Here is a 6149-nt window from a genome sequence, read left to right as displayed (position 1 = left end):
GAATGGGAATGGGTGGGTAGGGAAGTGGGGGGCGCTATGGGGGACTTTTGGGATAGTATTGGAAATGTAATTGAGGAAAATATGTAATAAAAATATATAAAAATATAAAAAAAAAAAAAAACAAAAACAAAAACAAAGAAAAGAAAGAAAAGAAAGAAAGAGAGAGAAAGAAAGAAGGAAGGAAGGAAGGAACTACTAGTGACCGGGGACAGTTCATTCATTCATTATCACTCTCCATTCTAGAATCTGGAATTCTAGCAGCTCAGTTCTGAAGAGCTGATAGCATTCCAGAACAGACCAATCAAAGCCTGAGCCTCATCCCAAAGGTTCTGTGTGCATGTCACAGCACACAAAGCCTTGGCTGTTTCAGCCAAGCAGCTCCAAACCCAAATGTTCTTCTTTTAAAAAGCAAAACAAACAACATACAAACCCTTGCTGCCTTCCACTTCCTAAACAGTACCCAGAACACACTCTGGGCATGCGGCGACTGTGTTTGCTTGTTGAAATATAATTGGCATACAATAAACTGCACATATTTAAACCGTAGGATCTGAGTTGTTTTGACACATATACATATGAACGTGAAATGGTAACACAAGCAAACAACCCAAACATCCATCACCTCAGAACCTCTAGCTCCTTTACAACCTCCCTCCCTCCCTCCCTCCCTCCCAGCACACTTCCTCTTTAGGCACTCATCACAGACTAGCTTGTATTTTCAGATCAATGGAATCTCACAGTGTATGCTGTCTGGCTTACCTGTGTACTATCAATAGAGCATGAATTTTTTTTTTAATTTATTTATTTACTTTACTTATATGAGCACACAGTTGCTGTCTTCAGACACACCAGAAGAGGGCGTTACATCCCATTACAGATGGTTATGAGTCATCATGTAGTTGCTGAGAATTGAACTCAGGACCTCTGGAAGAGCAGTCAGTGCTCTTAACCACTGAGCCATCTCCCCAGAGCATGACTTTTTATTGCTTTTATTCTACTGTATGGACATTTCCACACTTGCTTATCTATTCACCTGTTGAACATTTGGAATGTTTCCAGTTTGAGGCAGTCATAAAATATACTTGAACTTTCATGCTTAAATCTTTGTGGGAAGAAGTCTCAGTGGTTAAGAGCTCCTGCTCTTTCAAAGGACAAGGAAAGGAGATGGGCAAGATAAGCAAGAGACATATGTATGAAATATCACAATGACATCTATTATCATGTTTGACATAAAAAGAATACGTTTCACTCTGCATTCCTAATTCACTATGAGACTCAAAGCCCTTATGAGGCCCCACTTCATCAGCATCCCTCAACTCCCATTACTCTTCTCCCCTCACCCCCACTGTCTGCTTTCTGGATAAGGGCTCAGAGCTCCCAACAAGCTGAGGATAGTTTCTGCTCAGACACTTGGCTCCTGATGTCCTTCCTCTTTGTATAGGATGTCCTTTGCCCCATAGCCATAAGGAACACTCACCTTGCTTCGTCTCTGCTCAAAAGCCTGCCTGACCTGGATATGAAATAGACTCCCATCTCCTCCCCTTATCTTTTCCACAGTTCTTATCACTTGTCATCACACACATGTGTACTAGCACACACGTACACACATGCACACACACACACACAGGCATGTGTACACATACACAAGTCTTTCCTCCACATCAGTGGGCTCCATATCTTTCCATTCAACCAAATGTGGATAGAAAATATTCAGAAAAATGTTGGGCTGGTAGTACACACCTTTAATACTATACTGGGCAGGCAGGGGCAGGGGATTTCCTGTGAGTTCAAGGCCAACTATGTCTACAAACTGAGTCCCTGTCTGAAAAGAAGAGGAGGAAGAAGAGGAGAAGGAGGAGGAGGAGGAATTTCCAAAGGCAAAACTCAAATTTGCTTTGTAGCAAGCACCACACTACTGAATCCACACAGATGAAGTACTGTGTGAGCATCCCTCATCACCTCCAGCACTTCAAAGCTCCTCTTCCTAGTGCTCACTATGTGGACAGTATCCTGGCCTGATTGTGTGCAATGGGAACAGACATAGAACAAACATACATCATTATCTCCTGAGCAGTCCAGCCCTGCCTACCTTGTGCACATAGCCACGAATTACTTGTACAAGTCTTTGTGCTAAGACTATACCACTTTGTCCAAGAGCTTCAGCATCTGTGGGTTTGGTATCCAACAGATCCTGGATCCTGTCCAAGGACACTGTTGGGCTGTACTGTAGGTAGGAGACTTGTTATTTACTGCTGTCTACATCTTCACACTGAAATGGACGCTTTTTAAAGAGTAAAGCTTTCATTTCATCCACTACCATGCCCTCAGTACCCAAAACACTAGACTTCACTTACTTCTTTGTGTGTGTGTGTATCTGAATGTAATTTGTCAAATCAAGCATCAAACTTTTTTTTTTGATTTATTTTATTTATTATATGTAAGTACACTGTAGCTGTCTTCAGACACTCCAGAAGAGGGAGTCAGATCTTGTTACGGATGGTTGTGAGCCACCATGTGGTTGCTGGGATTTGAACTCTGGACCTTCGGAAGAGCAGTCGGGTGCTCTTACCCACTGAGCCATCTCACCAGCCCGCATCAAACTTTTTATACAGAAGAAAATAGGGAAGTTGGGTGACACTGGCAAGGTACAAAGAGGTTACTGGATTCTTACACAAAACAGAGGAATGCAAACACGGAAGGACTGGCAGGAACCAACTGGGGTAAAATTCAATGTTAACAACTGGGACCAAAAACAACTCCACTTAATCTTAGAAGCCAGGAGCAAGGGCTTTGTGCCCTTGCCATAGTCCCTACTCTAGTCTACTGTATAGTCCACCTTCCCCCTAGGCCATTGTAAATACTTGTGTAAAGGTGTAACTCAGCTATATAAGGTTCTAAGTATCTACTCTGGTTCCTCTTTAGGTCACAAACTTCCTTTTTCCTAAATAATGGTAAATTTCTGTGTAGGGCAGTGACTTAGCTATCCATGCCCAAGGTCAGATCAAGGACTGCCTAGAATCTAACTTAGCTATATGTCAAAATATCAATCCTTAGGAGCACTTGTAATAAAGCAATATTAAGGGAAAGCACACAGATCCATTTACCAACAAAAGCAAGGACATTGGAGCATTCTTTATACAGGATGCCAGGATTCCAGGAGACTAAGTTTCCGTGAACTTTTGACCTCTGGACAGCGCCCAGGTTTTTGGGGCCTGTCGCGCTTGTCACTACTGTCGCGCTTGTCACTACTGGAGTGGATGTTGCAGTTTCCCCTGTTTTTTTTATTCTTTAGACAAAGTTCCAGAATGTCCTGCCTCATGGTAGCTACAGATCTCAGAAGAACTCTAAAGATGAGTGGAAACACAATGATTACTAATAAAATAATGCCAGAAATAATAGCAAGCAAGATTATATATTGAACCCAATCCAAGGGATTCAATGCACTTAGGTTATTCTTTAAATCTCTGGCCAATTCATCAATGTTCCGAGTATCTAAATGGCTTCTGCTAATATCTGAGATTTCTGTTAACCTAGCCTTAATATTTGCTATATCCTGTCTCAATCTATTGCTAAAACTACCTTTTTTAAAAAGCATTAACCTTTGCCTCCAGTTTATCTATAACAAAATGAGAGGTACGTAGTTGCTGAACTAAAGCTGTGGTAGATACTGCAAAGGAAGTTAAAATTGCAATTAAAGCAGTAATTCCTAAAATCAGAGCTGTAACAAATCTCTTTTGGTCTAATAAGTTCATTTAACTTTTTCAAAGTTTGCAATCCTGAATATTTAAACCAAGGATCATTTCCTAACTATACAGGCAGCAAAACATAAGCAGGTCTCTTTAACAAAATCATAACAGCAGATTCCTTATCTAAACTAGGATCTACACAATTAGTTAATTGACAAGAATTACAATGACTATGAAAAGACTTGTCAAGATTGGTGATCTTAACTCTTAAAATTATCTAACAATATAGCATATAGGTAAGGTACACAAGCTTTCACAGCTATAGGGGAGTTAGCCTGGATGGTCAAAAACAGCGTCTCTGATGAAATCTTGTCCAATACTCTGTAGCAGTCTCTCTTTCCATTAATTTTTTGAGAACACTATTTTATTGGGTGGGTTTGTTTTTTCCCTTTAAAAATCTAACTATAATTTACTGGAAATAAATTGACTCCAGATGCTCTTTCAGGTCAATTTTCATCTCTTTAGATTCTTTTTTCTAACTGACATATAACCTTGCAGAGCACTAAGAAGAAAAGGAACACTGGAACCCAGAGGCAGGAGAACCAGGCCAGATTACTCACCATAGCTTGACTGGTACACCCACCACAGCAGAACTCCTCCCCATCCCTTTCTAAAATGAGGAAAACACTTCTATCTTCAAGGTGCATTATCTCCAATGTACCTTCTGTGCTTTCAACTCCACAATCTTTTGCACTGTGGTTGTCCCTCATAAATTATTCACCTGAGCTCCAGTCTTATTCCTCATAATTTAAAATCATTAATGGAAGAATTCTATAATTATAGACCCTATGAGAATAGCTGCTATTCCTTCAGAGTCTACTGGAGAGATCTGGGAGACAGTCTCTCATAGGAGGGCTAACATCCCAAAAGATACCTTTTAAAATACTGACAAATCTCTAATCTTCCTGAATAATGAAAAAGAAACAGTTGCCAGAGGAACCAGAGTGGAGTTAGGAAAAATGGTTCTGGGGAAGAGGTGCTTGCTCTGCAGCATGAGAGGCTGAGTTTAGGGCTAAACAGATAAGATGGGCAGTTAAAGAGATCCAATTTACATTCCCAGCATCCCTGTAAATTAATCCTAAGTATAAAAAAACTATTTAAGGATGAGTGTGGTGTTCACACCTTTAATCCCAACACTTGGGAGACAGAGACAAGCAGATCTTTATGAATTCCAGGCCAGCCTGGTTTTCATAGCATCCCGGCCAGGGTTATTCAGTGAGACCCTGTCTCAAAAAATTAAAGATCTTGAGCAAACTGCACATTTGCTTTGCTCTGTTCTTGCTAGCTCCACACAATGGATACAACTGTTGCAACAAGTAACAAGATTTACCTTCTAGAGTTCTTTGAGACTTTAACAAGATAGCATCTGACAGGATGGATACAGTTAAGAATTATTATTAACTAGGTAAGTGTGTGCATAGCAGACTACTTACTTAGATACTGTAGTCTGTAACTGGAAAAGACTAAAAACAAAACAGTCCTATTCCCGCTGGTACCAGTGTGTATTACTCACACGCGTTCCTTTTGGAGAAGACTTAATCTACTCTACTCCGCCATAGTCTTTCCTTAGCTGTATGTGTCACTCAGGACAGAGACAGTAAACATTTTAGTAATGTTAACTGAATAACTTGGTTTTTAAAAATAAGTCTACCTCTTCTAATCCGAATACATCAAACGGTCTGGGCTCAAGAAATTTAGGTTAGTCTCTAAGGAACAAAGAGCACCATCCACTTTCCACCTTTCCACAGCAGCGCCCATTAAATAAAGAGTCTACCATCATACCATCAGAGCCCTGCAGTTTTCAGGTGGTTAACTCAGACACACCTTGCTTTTTATAGAATAGGCTCAAATAAAACATAATTGTATTATGATTCCACGTTAGGGATTCTCTATCGACTCCCATATTATCGTGGCTAGACTGTAAAATATGCCAATTAAGAGTTCACAGTCGGAAATTCTGAAGCAACCTCAAAGCCAGACACAAACAACAGCGGACCGCATTCGCATCTCGAGCATGTCCCAAAGTCTCGCTGAACGCGATCAGATCCATGCTGCTTCCAGAAACGCACAGCAATGGGATTTTACCCCATGTCTATAAATGTCGGTGGTACTGAATACCAGAGTATATGGAAAACCGCAAAACAAAAGATTCCCAGTGCGGGAGGCCCTCCCGTCTGCGGTGTACCCCAGGGACACCCCCCTCCCTGCGATAATGCGAATTTCACCACACTCCACGGGGAAGCGGGGGTCAACAGCCACCTGGCCTGGATGAAAACACGACAGCCCAACATTCCCACTTCTAGGCAAATGCGAAAACTGAGCGCAGTCGGTGGAAAGTTCCCATCCACCATATTCACATTTGGTTTCCTCGGGGTGGATGGGGTTTGCGGGGGGGGGGGGGGG

The 6149-nt window shown here is 41.4% G+C and overlaps 1 protein-coding gene across 5 annotated transcripts in view; it reads right to left on the bottom strand.

The window, feature by feature from the left end:
- The window catches only part of Hectd4 (HECT domain E3 ubiquitin protein ligase 4), a 152284-nt gene that overhangs the window by 144930 nt on the left and 1205 nt on the right, over positions 1 to 6149 (bottom strand). The window lies entirely within an intron of this gene.

Source organism: Mus caroli, chromosome 5 (genome assembly GCF_900094665.2).
Source record: "Mus caroli chromosome 5, CAROLI_EIJ_v1.1, whole genome shotgun sequence".
Classification (NCBI taxonomy): domain Eukaryota; kingdom Metazoa; phylum Chordata; class Mammalia; order Rodentia; family Muridae; genus Mus; species Mus caroli.
The sequence above is the reverse complement of the archived record's forward strand: the minus strand, read 5'-3'. Positions and strand labels throughout refer to the sequence as shown.